General features: G+C 40.0%; 1 protein-coding gene and 1 long non-coding RNA gene across 5 annotated transcripts in view; one reads left to right on the plus strand and one right to left on the minus strand.

The window, feature by feature from the left end:
- The window catches only part of LOC132665255 (uncharacterized), a 45924-nt gene extending 31866 nt beyond the window's left edge, over positions 1–14058 (plus strand). For both annotated transcript variants that reach the window (XR_009604030.1, XR_009604028.1), the window contains one exon: positions 13802–14058. This is a non-coding gene — a long non-coding RNA (uncharacterized LOC132665255). The remainder of the gene's footprint in view (positions 1–13801) is intronic.
- SNAP25 (synaptosome associated protein 25) overlaps positions 1–16134 on the minus strand; it is an 85727-nt gene that overhangs the window by 43846 nt on the left and 25747 nt on the right. The window lies entirely within an intron of this gene.

Genomic DNA, 16134 nt, shown 5'->3' on the forward strand with positions numbered 1-16134 from the left:
CAGCACTTCCTTAATAAATCACTTGCATACAAATCCTTGTCCAAGGGTCTGCTTCGGAGGAAACCAGCCGAAGACAACTTCCATGGGCTTGTGAGTTATATTTTATGAAATACGGATGATTGTAAAGCAGGTACTGAAAGGAATGAACAAATCATTCCATCAGGAAAGGGGTGGGGCAGGGGGGAGAACAAAAATTCCCTGTATTCCTAGCCATGCCAAAGAATGGTAAGTCCAGCCAAAATTGGAAGAATCCACATCCAAAACATCACAGAGTGGCTAGAACTTGAGGGTTATCAGAGGACTATCCTCATAGGAGAAAGGGAGGCTCAGAGAGGCACAGTAGTTTTCTGGAGGTCACATCATCATCTAGAGCCCAAATCTATCTTTTAACTCCCAATCTAGGGCTCATCCTAAAGTAGTGTTGCAACCGCAAACATCAGAAAACTTGGGAGGAAGAGACTAGTCTTGTCTGAGCTCACTGAATGTTTTCAGAATGTATAAAAACACCATGACTAATGCCAATGTGGCCTGTGCTCTTTTCCTACTGTTAATCTGAGGCAGTTGCTCTTTTTATTCATCATCCATCATCTCTCTGCTAACAAAACCCAAACTGTAGTTTCTTCTAGCGTAGATCTCTTCTGGCGGGTACTGGTCTTCGTATACAAGTTTCTATCTCCTGAATTAAAAAAAATAAAGGCATATGAGCCATATGGGATTTATCAAAGAACCTGTAGTATTTGTGATGCTAAACTAGTTGATTTTTGGCATTTTCCTTCTGGAGACATAAACAATTTGACAGGTAAATGATGTTGATTACCATGATCTATTTTCCTAGGAAAGGTGTCATAATGAAGACACCCAAAGCCAGGTCCCCCATATCCTAGACCTGTTAGCATATGAACAGTTTGTTCAAAACCCTGGGCTTCTTGCATTTTCTTCACAATTAAAGCATACATGCACACCAGATTATAACTTAATCCTTTTTAAAATTGGTTTTAATGGACTCATGTTTCAAACTTCATTCTAAGTAGTAATATCTATACAACGAGAAGTTTTATATGTGAATTGTGTTTTCTCAATATATTGGATATATTGAAATAGACATACAACTATTCAAATTTTTAAAAGCAAGTTTTATCATACTCTTAAACTCATCTGTGTGTGTGTGTGTGTGAGAGAGAGAGAGAGAGAGAGAGAGATACTTGGAAGTTCGTTGCTTAAAAATATGGGGAAGGGTCACCCACCATACTCTTGCCTTCATTTCCATATGTCTGACCCATGTAGAGAGGACAAAGACAGGCAAGAGAAGATTGACAAAAAGGGGCTGTGAGTTTGAGCAAAATCTAGAGTGTGGTGGCCAGGGCATAGAAGTGGAACTTTGTGTGTGTGTGTGTGTGTGTGTGTGTGTGTGTGTGTATGTTTAAATACCTTTATCTTAGAATCTGGGAGCCCACAGAATAAATGAGTGATTTCCATCAAATGATCATATTCATTAATTGTGGGTAACTTGAAGCTGAGATGGGATCAGGGAGGTCAAGGTCTTTGAAATCACACTGTACTAAAGATGAATGAAGGTGTGAGGGTGTTTAGCTGAGAGAAAAGGCAGGGAAAGACTCAACAGTTAACTACAAGGAAGGGACATTAGACTTGTTCTATATGAACCCTTAAGTTATTTGTTATTTAACTTAAAATTCCTTGGCACGGGTATATGCTACTTGTAAACTGTACACCAGAGGTGGTTGGTAAACACTGTATGCACCAGAATCAGGAATATACAGTTCTGGGCTGGGCAGTTAGCATTTCAAAGATTTTTAATCAGAAGCCCACATTCCTAAGTCAGGCTCTGGATGAGCATGGAGCCTGCTTGGGATTCCCTCTCTTCCCCTTCTCTGTCTGCCCCTCTCCTCCTTAAAATAAATAAATAAACAAACATTTTAAAAAGTCTTTAAGGGGTGCCTGGGTGGCTCAGTTGGTTAAGCATCCAACTTCAGCTCAGGTCATGATATCAGGGCTTGTGAGTTCAGGCCCCACATTGGACTCTGTGCTGACAGCTCAGAGCTTGGAGCCTGCCTCAGATTCTGTCTCCTTCTCTCTCTGCCCCTCCCCCTCTCTTTCTCTAATATAAATAAACATTAGGGAAAATTTTTTAGGTAAAAAAAAAAAAAAATCTTTAAAATAAAAGAAGCCTGCATCCCTGAGAGAGTTACCATAAGAGCTTCAACTTCCTTTTTCTGTGGTGCACTGGCAGGTTTGCTAACTAACGAAATATATGTTAGGAATGACTTCTCACTGATGAAATGAGTATTCAACATATGTGAATTGGCTAGAAATACTTTACAGGCACTAACATCCCCCATAACATAAATAGGGTGTGTGTGTGTATGTGTATAGTTGGTCTGGATCTACACTATTGACTTAAAGTTTAAATTTGGTCCTTTATTTTGTTATGATTAGGCAATTCTCTTGCCCACTGGTTCTCACCTGGAGAGTTTGTTAAAGCTGAGATTGCTGATGTAGTAAGTGATACTGGAATGGTGTCTGAAAATTTGCACTTCTAAGAAATTCTCAGGTGATAACCGCTGCAGACAGTGCAGGAAGCACACTTTAAGAACCACCGCTCCTGGGGGCCAGGGTGGCTTAATCAGCTGAGCGTCCGACTGGCTCAGGGCACGATCTCCCAGTTGGTGAGTTCGAGCCCCATGTTGGGCTCGCTGCTGTTGAAGCAGAGCCTGCTCAAGATCCTCTGTCCCCCTCTCTCACTGCCATTCCCCTGCTCACACTCTCTCTCAAACATAAATAAACGTTAAAATAAAGAAAGAAAGAAAAATACACTGCTCTTACCTGATCTGATTACAAGGTCACCTGAATCCTGTTACTAGAATATTGCTGCATCTTCCCTGGATAAGCCTTTTATGGAAGGTGCTTGCTGGAGTGCCCAAAGAAAGCTGGGACATCGTGTTGGTAGAACAGGTTGTTCAACTAGGAGTGTGGCTTCTTTCTAAAAAGTATTGCATGTTGTATGGAAACCAATTTGACAATAAATTTTATATATTAAAAAATAAATAAATAAATAAATAAATAAAATAAAATAAAATAAAATAAAATAAAATAAAATCAAGTATTGCATGGAGGAAAGAATTCATCCCGAGGCTTGTTTCCCTTGAACATAAAACCCACTCTCAAAGTCATAGGAGAAGAGAGCTATAAACATCACCTGACTACTAAAGGCTGCAGATATCTATTAAATAACTACTGGCAAATAGCAAATTGGCAGAAGTCAATTTACTACAAACTCTAAGGAACAAAAAAACAGAAACACTAGGAAGTTATAGGATAACAGAGTTGGGCTCAATAAAGAACATTGACAAGATCTACCCAAAGTCTGGGTTGGAAATCTTGGATGAAGTGAATTCCTGTTCTTAGAAAACAATCAAGGAAAGCCTAGTGGCCGATGGTGGCCAAAATTCAGTCAAGAAAAGGGACACTGGATTCCCTTCCAAACCTGAGGTCTCTGGTTCTATGAAAGAAGTTGAGGTGTATGAAAATTTAGATGGACCTAATTCTATCCTCTTATCCTTTTTGGGAAAGGTTTGCCTTGCAGGAAGGAAAACCATCTGCTTCTCAATATTAAAAGATCCACTGTGGTTGTAAGTAAGGAAGACATTCCCTAAGTGGACAGGTTTCAGGGAGGAGCTAACTTACCTGCAAAGTTGCTTGATGGAGGTGAGAAGATCAAAAATGACAAATTAATGATTATTTCCCAGATTAATCTGACAATATCATATCAAAGAATATAGGCATTCACCCTGGACTTAATTATTTTTACCTTCGATGGAGATAATCATTATTATGTTTTTGCCTTGATAACAGTTCTGCTATGTCTCTTCTTGAAGCAACCAGGACCCAAAAACACAATCCCACTGCAAACAAACTTATCATGATCCAACCTACTTAAATAGTTAAGCTAAGAGACTCATGGGAAATTATTTGCTCCAAAAATGAATTTGCTGCAGGGTTTCTTCAAATAGCAAAGCTCCTAGCTTACGTTATAACATGTCATAGACTGTTAAGTACTTGACAGAAAGAATGGGACCAAAAACTAAAAAGTCTGGCCAAAGTGTCGGGAGTCCCGGCTGATGGCACAAGAGTTCCAACTGATGATAAAGTGTCTCTGAAGTGATTGTGTAAGTCATTGGGAACCAAAGACTGATTTATAAAATTAGATTTACCCAAATCTCCAATGCTTGAGATAAGTAACTAATGTGACAGTAACTACTGCAGTGTATAAATTTGGCTTCTTTAGTTACTCTATTTGACACTCACTATCATTAATGTGGAGTGGATTTAAGAAGCACTTTGGACTAGCCTTTGTGGGCAGAGGGCCTGGGGATTTTTATTTATTATTATTATTATTATTATTATTTTGCATGTACTGAAAATATCAGAGAGAAGGAAGCTTTCTGTGGTCAAATGGTAAGACGTTCATGCTGGATAAGTCTCCACCCAGTGTGAGTGTCCATGTTCACTTCTGTTATTGAATGTGTGTTTGATCATTGCTAGTTTCAAGGTACAATTTCAACAACTTAAAAACATGATTCTCATAAAAACATAGAGTGAATATGTGTCAAAGGTTTATTTCACTCATTAATGAGGGAACCAATAAGATGATAAATTTGGTTTGAAGTTAATTCATATATAATCATGCTGGAACGAGATTGCCAAATAGACACAAAGCTAGTTAATATCTTATAGGGCAATAAAACTGTAACTTTTATAGTTGTCTTTTTTACCACACATAATCTTTTAAATCAGCACACAAAAATCTTCGAGTTAAGAAACATGTAACTTCACAGAGTATGGAGCCTAATCAAAAGTTAATAGTAAGTTAAACAAAGAGAATTACATAATATTTGAGTGGGTCCATTAGACATGCATCCATCCTTTGCCTTATTTCCTAGTTTAGGATAATTTTTCTCAATAATAGAAACGAGTGAGTTTTTCTTTGGGCACTATGCCATTATATTTGGTAGCAGCCACCAGCTGAACTTTTTGCCCCAGAAGGCTGAGTGGATATTCATGTGTTCTCCTAGTGCACTTAGTGAAGCATCTTAAACATCTTATGCCCATGGTTCTCAAACCTGGTGGGAGAATGGTGGGGCACATTAAAATCTCTTAAGGAGCTTCAAAAACTCCAGATACCCAGCCAACACCCCAGACCAATTCAACGAGAATCTCCGAGAACGGGTCACAGGCAGCAGTATATTTTAAAACTCTTCAGGTGATTCTAAGATAAATCAAGACTGAAACCACTGTACTACTTAGAAGCAATATATGTATGTGTATACATAAATTTATTTTAAAATTAGGATCATACTAAGGTATATTTATCCTGTTTCTTCTTTTATTATTAATTACACTTTGAAAATTTTCATTAATCATTAAACATTGCTTGGGCCACTTGGATGGCTCAGTCGGTTAAGCATGCAACTCTTCATTTCAGCTCAGGTCATGATCTCACAGTTTATGAGTTCAAGCTCCACATGGGGCTGTGTGCTGACAGCACAGAGCCTGCTTGGGATTCTCTCTTCCCTTCTCTCTCTGCGCCTTCCCTGCTCTCTTTCTCTCTCTCTATCAAAAATAATAAATAACTTAAAATCATTAAACATTGCTCAAATGCCATTTTCTTACTTTTTATTTTTTCAAATTCCATTAAAATTGTTTTAATGTTTATTTTATTTTTAAAGAGACAGAGAGAGCATGAGTGGGGGAGGAGCACAGAGAGAGAGAGAGAGAGAGAGAGAGAGAGAGAGAATCCCAAGTAGGCTTCCCACTCAGCCCCACAGATCTCACAATTGTGAGATCATGACCTGAGCCAAAATCAAGAGTCAGACACTTAAGTGACTGGGACACCCAGGTGCCCCTCAAATGCTATTTTAAAAGAATGTATTGTGTTTCATATAAATGTATTATGATTTATCTGGCTATCTCTTATTCCTGGACTTTTAATGCTATGTTTTCTTTTCTCTTTCCCCTTTCTTTTTTTCCCATTATAGGCTAGACTGCCATGAACATATTTATATAAAAACTTTATCTACATCTTGGATTATTTCCTTACAATGGACTTCCGGGATTGGATTTATAGGGCAAAGAAAATAAATGTTTTAATTTTTTTTGTTTATTTATTTTTGGGAGAGACAGAGAGAGAGAGAGAGAGAGAGAGCACGAGCAGGGGAGGGGCAGAGAGAGAGAGGGAGACACAGAATCTGAAGCATGCTCCAGGCTCTGAGCTGTCAACTTGGAGCCCGATGCGGGGCTCGAACTCACAGATTGTGAGATCATGACCTGAGCTGAAGTTGGACGCTTAACTGACTGTGCCACCCAGGTGCCCCTGAAAATAAATGTTTTAAAGACATTTATTTCTACAAAGGCTTATAAATATATACTTTTTAACTGATGATTTCCTCAATTATTTATTTATGAAATATTTGCATATGCCAAGAACAGTTAAAAAATCATTTTTAAAAGTCTCCCTCAAAGGGCATTTTTAAGTTTAATACAGCTAAAAGTTATTTTAGTGTGTATATGGAAAGACTTAAATCCCTAATTTGAGATTTCCCCCAAACAGCTTCTTTTCTCAATGTCATTTGTGGAATAATTCATTCTTTCTCCATTAATGTATGTAACATAAAATATGTAAATTACTACTCATAATTGCAGAGAGCAAACTGAGGGTTACCAGGGTGGGAGGTTGGTGGGGCGATGGTGAAACAGGTGAAGGGGATTAAAAGTACATTCATCGTGAGGAGCACTGAGTAATGTATAGAATTGTTGAATCACTATATTGTACACCTGAAACTAATATTAACACTGTATGATAACTATAATGGAATTGATTTTTAAAAAATATATAGGTTAGTTAACTGTACTTTGTAATAGTGGATAGACTCACAGATGCACATGAAAAAGACAGACTAGTAACAAACGATTTTGAGTATATTCTTGTCTCAATTTTAACCATTGCTATTTCTTGGAGTGATCTAGTTGTGGTTTTAACTCTCACTCACTCCCTTACAGAACTCTTAGGTGTTGAAAAACAACTTGAAAGCTCATCCTCTCTAAGATGGCTTTAATCTGTCTGCAAGCAGCTTGTAGCTTTGCCAATAACAGACCTGCCTAAATCCATCTGTTCTACTTTAAATATTCTTCCTGTGTAATATTGGCTATACCTTGCATTATCTCTGAAGAAAGGTTTTTCTATGTAATGTCCCAGACTGACTTATTAACAATTCTGAATTTAGTGAGATCCATTTTTATGTATTTTTGTTTATATTTATTTATTTTTAATATTATTTCTACAGTCAGCATAATATCATTGACCCATGCTTAATAGCCCTATTGAAAATCATTAAATGAAGCCCGAAGTCATCAAAGCCAGATTACACTCAAGAAAACAGAAACATTTTCAATGAATATAGGACACCAATCTTCTCCCCCCTCACCCGCAAGATGCCTCTGTTAGATCAGAGGAAAGGCAGACTTGCCTACTAAGTTTTTTAATGAGTTGCATTTCATTAGCTATTGCTCTTTTTTAACTCTGTTGTGTCTGAGAAACCTTTATGGTGCCTCTCCTGCCAGGCATTACACAGACCACTAGTGATTGCATATTACAAAGAGAAACAGCTGACTTCAGTAAATTTTCACCCATAACCCCGAGAAGACAGAGGAAGGTGTGTGTATGTGAGTGTGTGTTGCTGTTCCAGAAACTAGGGAGAGCTTACCCTGATCCATTCACCCTCACCTACCCAGCCTCTGTCTTGGTCAAGAACTTATTTGCTCATTTGAAGGATACACTGCCAGATGGTGGACAAGAATTAAGGGTGTCTCACCTATGGCCAGGGCCCTTTTAGTGATCAACCTTTGAAGTGCTTTCTGGCACCAGAGTCCATGTTAGACCATCCTGACTTTTGGAAATCTGGCACGTTGGCAGTTGTGTTCATTATACTCACTCAAGGGCTCCCCTGGACTCTGTAACCTCACAAACTCAAAGAAGCAGACCTTCAGGTCTTTTACCAAAACCAGGCTATGGGCTGCGTCGACACCTTCTAGGGAAGGGATCCCTCCAAGTCTTTTCAAGGACCTTTGGCTAGCAGATGACTGTGCTGCAGAGTCCTAGTGTGCTTCAGCAAACTTTTACCTAAAATGAAGAAACAGAAGCTTCAGACCCCCTATTATGGCTGAGCTGAAGGAGGAGGTGGAGGAAACTTTTCTGAGGTCAAGGAGGCACAGAGCAGATTGTATCTCAGAAGTTCCTGAGGCTCTGGGACCTCCCATAGCATGGGAAAAGCCTCAAGGAAGGCAGGCCTAACTAGCCCACACATTGCCTTAAAAACATGATTTTTTTCTTCAGAGGATTCTGAATGGCTGTTTCCCTTACTGCTGCAAGCCCCAAGACGTCCTTTCCTGTTTCCCCTCCAGTACTCAAAGTGTTTACAAAGCAAGCAGCTCAGGATGGGGCCAACTGCTCAAAACAAGCCCTAGATTTATAGAAACTTCCACAAGTTCTCCCAAAGGCACTTCTCCACTGGCAGTGAGAGTAAGGCAAAGAGGTAGCCCTAGGCTGTCTTCTTCCAGGAGTCAATCCTGAGCCAAGAATCTGAGTGCAAGAGGTTTACTGGGGAAACTCCAGTAATCCCAACCCACTCTGCTGCCCTGGGAGACCAGGGAGGGGGTGGAGGAAGTCAACCAAGAAAGGGATAGAAGCCAAGCAAGATAATCTCATTCTGCAGGGAGTTCTGATATGTAAAATACACCCTAGAGGACATCCCACCTCAAGGCCAGTGTGTTGGGCTTTTGGACCAGTTATTGGTGAAAGCCACTCAATGGGACCGGGAGACAAAAACTCCCTGCATTTCTGGAAACCTGTAAGGATGAGGCAATCCTCTATGGGGTTATACACAGGCAATGCTTTGCATGGGGAAAGTCATAAGTTGCCTTTAGCAGCAAAACCTACAGAATCTGAGCAGTGGGCTGGTAGAAAGGATCCAAGGGGATGTCATGGGGGGCTACAGTGTCCACTATAGGAACTCTCTGGGGATAGATCTTCCTGCAGCTCTGGGCCAAGCTAGTTCTCAGAACTGGAGAGAAGATGTCTTGCCCAAAGCAGGTGGTAAGCCATCTGTGGGCTCTGTGGGAACACGAGGGCACATCCTGCTTATGGAACCTTGCCAGTCAGCAGGGTAGAAGGCCTGGCCAGGTCACCCCGAAACCTGCCTGGCCAGACCCTTTGTAGGTGTCAACACCTTTTTTCCAGTCCCAGGGTGTGGGTGATGCGTAGATAACAGAACGTTTTTGGGTCATTAAATTGCACACACTGCCAGACAACCCCAAATATACCTTTATAGTTAGTTAGTACTGAATGATATTCCAAAGGGGAATTGCCCTGCATGTAAAAATTACATTTTCAACCTTCATCACTCTAAGAAGTTCGACAAAAAGTCCTCAGTCTTGCTAAATGTCCACAACCTGTGGTTACTCAGCCACTCATCCAAAGGCCCTAATAATAGGGAATGAATCACTGAATGCTTAGTGTCTGCCAAGCCCTGTTTAGATCCTTGGATGTAATAACACAGTTTAACAGTCCCAGCAACTCTATGTGAGACAGGTGCCTTAATTGTCTCCATTTTATGGATAGGACACCAAGGCACAGAGGGGTTAAGTGGATGGCCTCCAATTCCACAGCTACTGAATGGCAGAGTTGGGATTTGAAGCTAGAGAGCCTGAATCCAGAGTCTTTGCCACTGATCACTGTGGACATTCAGCCCTAAGTGCTTATGAATAGATTCGGAATGAGATGAAACCAGAATTCCATCAATATTCAGTTTAAGACCTAGTGAGTGAATTCTACTTTAAAAGTTAGATCCCACTTTGACCCTTGTCTACTCTTCTTATAGTTTAATAGGTGAGAAATGAGAGATATGGGTAAAGGGAGGTGATCCCGCAGTTCTTAGTATCCACAGAGCCTCATTCTTAGTCTACGGTTTTTCTATCTGCCATAGTGTCTCATTCAGGGTCTTCAGCTACTTTCTTCCTTGAAAACAATAATTAAGAGCTGCTAACATTTACTAGATCCTTTTTTTATATTTTATTATTTTTTATTTTTTAAAAATGTTTATTTTTGAGAGAGAGAGTGCGAGCCAGGGAGGGGTAGAGAGAGGGGGACAGAGGATCAGAAGCAGTCTCTGCCATCAGCACGGAGCCTGATGAGGGGCCTGAACTCATGAACCACAAGATCATGACCTGAGGCAAAGTCAGATGCTTAACCGAACAAGACACCCAGGCGTCCCTATTAGGTCCTTAATATAATATACACCAGGTTCAGGGGCGCCTGGGTGGCGCAGTCGGTTAAGCGTCCGACTTCAGCCAGGTCACGATCTCGCGGTCCGTGAGTTCGAGCCCCGCGTCAGGCTCTGGGCTGATGGCTCGGAGCCTGGAGCCTGTTTCCGATTCTGTGTCTCCCTCTCTCTCTGCCCCTCCCCCGTTCATGCTCTGTCTCTCTCTGTCCCAAAAATAAATAAAAAACGTTGAAAAAAAAATTTTTTTAATATACACCAGGTTCTTTACTAGGCACCACATGTGCCATTTTATTTCACCCTAGTTATATGCCTGTGACATAGGAGCACATTATTATCTTGAATTTTTCAGATAGAAAAATCTTAGGCAAGCTTAAATATTTTGCCCAAGGTTACACAATTAGCAAGTAACCAAAACCTAAATCTCTTTTATTATAGAATCAATTGCTTTAATTAGTGTCAAGAAAAATTATCAAAAACTTAGAAATGAAGCAAAAGGACTATAGCATCCTTCTATAGCATACAAAAACATTGTCTAATAGACTCATCCAAGGATCATCTAATTTTCTGAGGGAATATGCTTTTGTTTTGCTTACTATTTTTTTCCTTTCTCTTTCAACTGCTTTATTGGTATATGATTGATGAACAATAAATGTACATATTTAAAGCATAGAATGTGACACATTTTGTCAGAGGTACTTTGCTATGAAACCATCACCAGGATCAAGGTCATAAATAAATCCATCACTCCCAAAAGTTTTTACTATTTACTCTCAATTAGAGACCAGACTATCAATTTAGATGTTACCTTATAGAAAACTGAGCAAATGACCTTCATTCAGTAGAGATGTAAATGATTTCTTTGGTAGAAAAGATAATCCCAAGTGTTACAGTTTTATTGCCCTATAGGACATTAATCAGTTTCATACTTAGCTGAGAAATTCATATTATTATTCCTTTCTTGACTGTCTATATAAATCTTTGTTCCTCAAATGCTCTGTGAATGAGCTTTTCAGCCTCCTGGTTCACTAATGACATGAGTGAACCCCTGACATATATTCACTGTATGTTGGTAGAAGAGTCATGGTTTAACTCTGGAAATTGTATTTTGTCACTACAGAGTTTGCATATGTGCATCTCAGAATGAGTTGATGTGTCCTCGTCCATAGGCCCTTCCAGACAGCAAATCAGGGCACATATTGTTTTATCCACCTAACAATGGTAAAGCTCTAGATGTTTCTAGAAGATCATAGCTGCCATGGTAGAAAGCAAGTCTGTGATTCTCCCTCATTCTTATTTGGTACATACTGGTGGAGTGACCTGGCAAACACTGTGTCCAGAGAATTTGTGCCTTGAGTCTCCCTGAGTTCCTGTTCTTTCTCTTCCAACATACTTGAGATTTTTTTCTCCATAGCTATACAAATATCTAAAATTTCCATAAATTTGCTTTCTAGGAGGTGGGTATCATAGACAAACAGGCTTTTCTGGGTCTGTGGTCCAAGCAGCTAGAACCTCGAGGGGATGTGATAAAAATGAAAGATTTCATGAATAACAAAATGTTAAGACAAAAGCCACCAGGAAAGGTTAGCCTGTCTTAATCACAAGTGCAAACATCACTCCCTTCAAATAGATTTATGTGTTGCTTTTCTGAGGTAGTGGTAGGTTTGTTTAACATTTTCCAAGGAATCAGATCTCATGCTTATTAATCATTTGCTCCCTCAGGAGCAAACCTGATGAAAATTGCTTACCTATTTAACTTTGACTGTAACCCTCCAAACCCCTGTCATTTTGTTTGCCAGAATATCACCCCTCCTTATCTGGCCAGCTTCCATCCGGCCTTCAAAATTCAGTACAAATGGCATCTCCCAGAGGAGGCTGGTAGCCTGGACCATGGCTCCTCTGGATTCAGGTGTCCTGGCCTGGCAGTTTTCACCTTGTACTACATTGGTCTCTTTATGTTATCTACATCCCCCACCACCCTAGGCAGGTTCTCAAAGAGCACCCTTTTAGTACCAGGGGCTAGTACACAGAAATCATGGAGTAAATAATTTGAGGACAAAAATCATAGCTCATACTTCTTCATAACATTTGTGTTTGACATGATGCTATGTCTCAAACTTGAGTAGGCACTCATATATACGTTGCTTAATTATTTCCTGCAGCTTTCTGGCACTAATCTTCCTTTGACCATTTTTGAGGCAGTATGTTGTCATGTTAATATTAATTAATGTAAACATGTTAATATTTATTAGAGAGTCCAATAAGCAACTTAAGAAATTATACATATGCACACACACACACATACACACACATACATTCATTCACTGGTACTGAAGGCTTATGAGCAGATGCAAATGTTAGAGAAACACATGAAGGTTTCTCTTTTGGAGAATTTAGAGACTACTCTTGGCCAGCTGGATGTTATTTTTGTGGGGGCCTGGTTAATACACCCAGAAAATGTATACCCATGCACCGTTTATCAGTGGGCTCTGGGTCTAAGCGAATGGAAGGTTATCAATATCTCCCGACACTGAAGTCGTGAAGCTGTACTTTACACTCTTCCACTTATTTAGACTTGACCAGCTTCTTTAGAAATGCCCTGGACACCAGAATCAGCTCTATTTCAAAACAGTTTGTGGATTTTGGTTGAAGACTATTTTAGAGGTAAGTAGTTGTCTGAAGAAAATGGGTTCCCTAACTAAAGAAACAGCATTTTTAAACATAAGTATAGAATCAGAGATCTTAAAAAGGTCTTGAAAGTTAAAGTCAGGTTTTTTTTTCTTTATGAAGAATGTTGGCTAACTGAGTGCTAGCTAGCATATGGTCCAAGAGTGGCAGCATCCGTCAGCATACCTAGGAAACTTGCTAGAAATACACGTTCATGAGCCCCATTCTAGATCTGCTGAATTGGAGTATGAGGGTGCTGCCCCCAAATTTGTTTTAACAATCTCTCCATGTGATCCTGATGGTCATGAGTCTGGGACTTGCAGAATCAGAAGTTTCCAGAAGGCCAGCTGTCCTTGGGAAGCAAAATAATTAGTTCTGCAGGTTCTCCATAAAATCACTGGGAGAGCCTGGAAAAACCAGATTCTTGGGCTCCAACCTCAGAGATTCTAATCGAGTAGGTTTAGAGTGGGGTTTATGAACTGGCATTTCTACCAAGTCATACGGTGATTCTGCTGGTCCCCGGACCACACTTTGAGTTGTGAGGACAGACACCCAGAAAGCTATCAGCTCATCCTACGTGGCTACAAAAGCTATACTCCATCTAGCTGGAACATCATGAAAGCTTGGTGACTACAAGGAGGGGTTTTCCTTTTCTTATAAGAAACCTGGCAAAATATTACCAGGCTCTTTGCTATTTAAAAATAGCACAGAAGTCTTTGGAGCATGTTTCTTTCTGTAGCTTCAAAAGGCAGTATCTTCATGCATTTTTTTTTTTTTCCTTTTAGATCTTTTTTGATGAGGACAGTTAAATATCAGCATTATCCATCCCAGGGCTTCCCAGCTAGAGCCCCTCATGAAGGAAATGAATGAATAAAGAAGGAATAACTGCAATCTTTGCATCTCACAGAAATGCCTGACTGTCACAGAGGCTGCATCTAAATCCTGAACCATTTCCTTGAGTGCTACAGTGTCAAGAGAAGAAAAGCCCACTCATTGTTTTCCATGAGAGTAAACTGGACAAAGAAAATAACAGAGTTGACCAGCTATGTGTCCATGACCTACTTACTAAACCTCTCTGAACTTCTGTCTTTCCATCTGTGAAGCAGAATTAACATTACATAACTAAATTCTGCTGTGAGCAGAGCTACTCAGTGTGGTTCGTGGACCAGTAGCATCAGCATCACCTACGACTCTGTTAGAAACACAGTGGGGCACCTGGGTGGCTCAGTCGTTAAGCGTCCAACTTGATTTTAGCTCAGATCATGATTTCACGATCTTGAGATTGAGCCCTTCATTGGGCTCTGTGCTGAGCATGGAGCCTGTTTGGGATTCTCTCTCTCCCTCTCTCTCTAAAATAAAAAAGAAATTAAAAAAAAAAAAACACAAAGAAATGCAGAGTCTCAGGCCCCACTCCAGACCATGTGAATCTTAACATCCAGAGGCAGGGCTCAGCAATTTGTTTCAACAAGTCCTCTAGGGGATTCTGATGCACACTGAAATTTGAGTAACACTGAATACGATGACTGACAGAAGATTCTAATGGTTAAGAATGGCTTAAGGAAGGGCATCTGGGTGGCTCAGTCAGTTAATTGTCTGACTTGGGCTCAGGTCATTATCTCACGACTTGTGGGTTCAAGCCCCACGTTGGGCCCTCTGCTTACAGCTCAGAGTCTGGAGCCTGCTTCAGATTCTGTATCTCCCTGTCTCTCTGCCCCTCCCATGCTCATGGTCTCTCTCTCTCTCTCTCTCTTTCTCTCTCTCTCAAAACTAAACATTAAAAGAAAAAAGTGGCTTAAGAAGTGTGGCTGCAGTTTTTCAAATGCTGACTGTACTACTAACTTGCTGTGTGATCTCAGGCAAGGTGTTTAGCCTCTCTGAGACTTATTTTCCTCATGACAAAAATCATTGCTACTGTATGGATAAATGAGGTAACACATGTGAAGGAACAGAAGGCCTGAAATGTAGGGCTCAACAGATAGTATCATTGGCTATTTAAGTACAGATAAAAACAAAGCCAATGTTATACCATATATAATATAGTAATTTATTTATAATTATTGCCTCTGAACCATCAGACCATTGTTGAACATTTTTGTTCTTTTTGTATACTTTTCTTTACACATTTTTTTTTTCTGCAATTACCATGAATTGCTTTTATAACCAGAAGAAACACTATAAAAATGACTTGTGTTCAAGGAGGGCAAATGTTAACAACTGAAGTAGATGAGGTGTTATGTTTGGCTATGCAATAGTTCATGGGTCCTCATGGGTCTCCCTATACCCGTGCCCTTCCATATAGCCCAGCATACCTTGTATTGGCTTCTGAACATACATGAGTGAGTCTGATCATTCCCATGTAATCAATCAGGAAGAACAACTTCTTAGGCCTCATTACCATTGGCATGGGCTTAAGATATCCATAAAACCATCAGGTGAATGAACCAGACTAGCTTAGTGGATCATGAGATAGATCTTCATGAGATAAGTCATCTTACCTAAGGCCATTCTAGACCAACTGGTTCCCAGCTGGCCCACCAACAGGCCACAGAGTGAGCTCAACCAAGACTGAAAAAAACTGCTCAACTGAACTCAGCTCATATTGTTGACTTGTAGAATCCTGAGCTAAATAAATGAATGCTGTTTGAAGCTACTACATTTGGGAAGTTGTTACCCGGTGAAAGCTAACTGATATACTGGGTATACCTTAAGAGTTGGCTATAGTGTCATCATCCTGTTCTGCCTTCCATACCCGGCAGCCAAACTTTTCACTCTTTTATGTTAGGAGCTTTACAGACAGTTGAACTATCAGTATGAGTAAGCAGCAGGCAGCAAGTAGAGCAGAAATAAAGCATGCTTGGAAGGCACATCGGTAATGGAAGGTGCTGTCTTCACATCCTTTAATAAAAGAAAATAGGCCAAGAGAAAAGAAAGAAGCATGACTTAATATAAATTTTTCATATGGCATATCAGGAACAACCAGTAATTCTATTCTTAGTCTTTTCCTCTATTGATGCTGAAATTTATTTTCAGGTTAATGTCTATATTGGTCTAAAAAGGAATACTGAAGTTGTGGGCCAGGACAGGAAGAATGTAGTTGGTAAAATAAAATGTTTTCATC

The sequence above is a fragment of the Panthera onca genome, chromosome A3 (genome assembly GCF_046562875.1).
Source record: "Panthera onca isolate mPanOnc1 chromosome A3, mPanOnc1 haplotype 2, whole genome shotgun sequence".
NCBI classification, from domain to species: Eukaryota; Metazoa; Chordata; class Mammalia; order Carnivora; family Felidae; genus Panthera; species Panthera onca.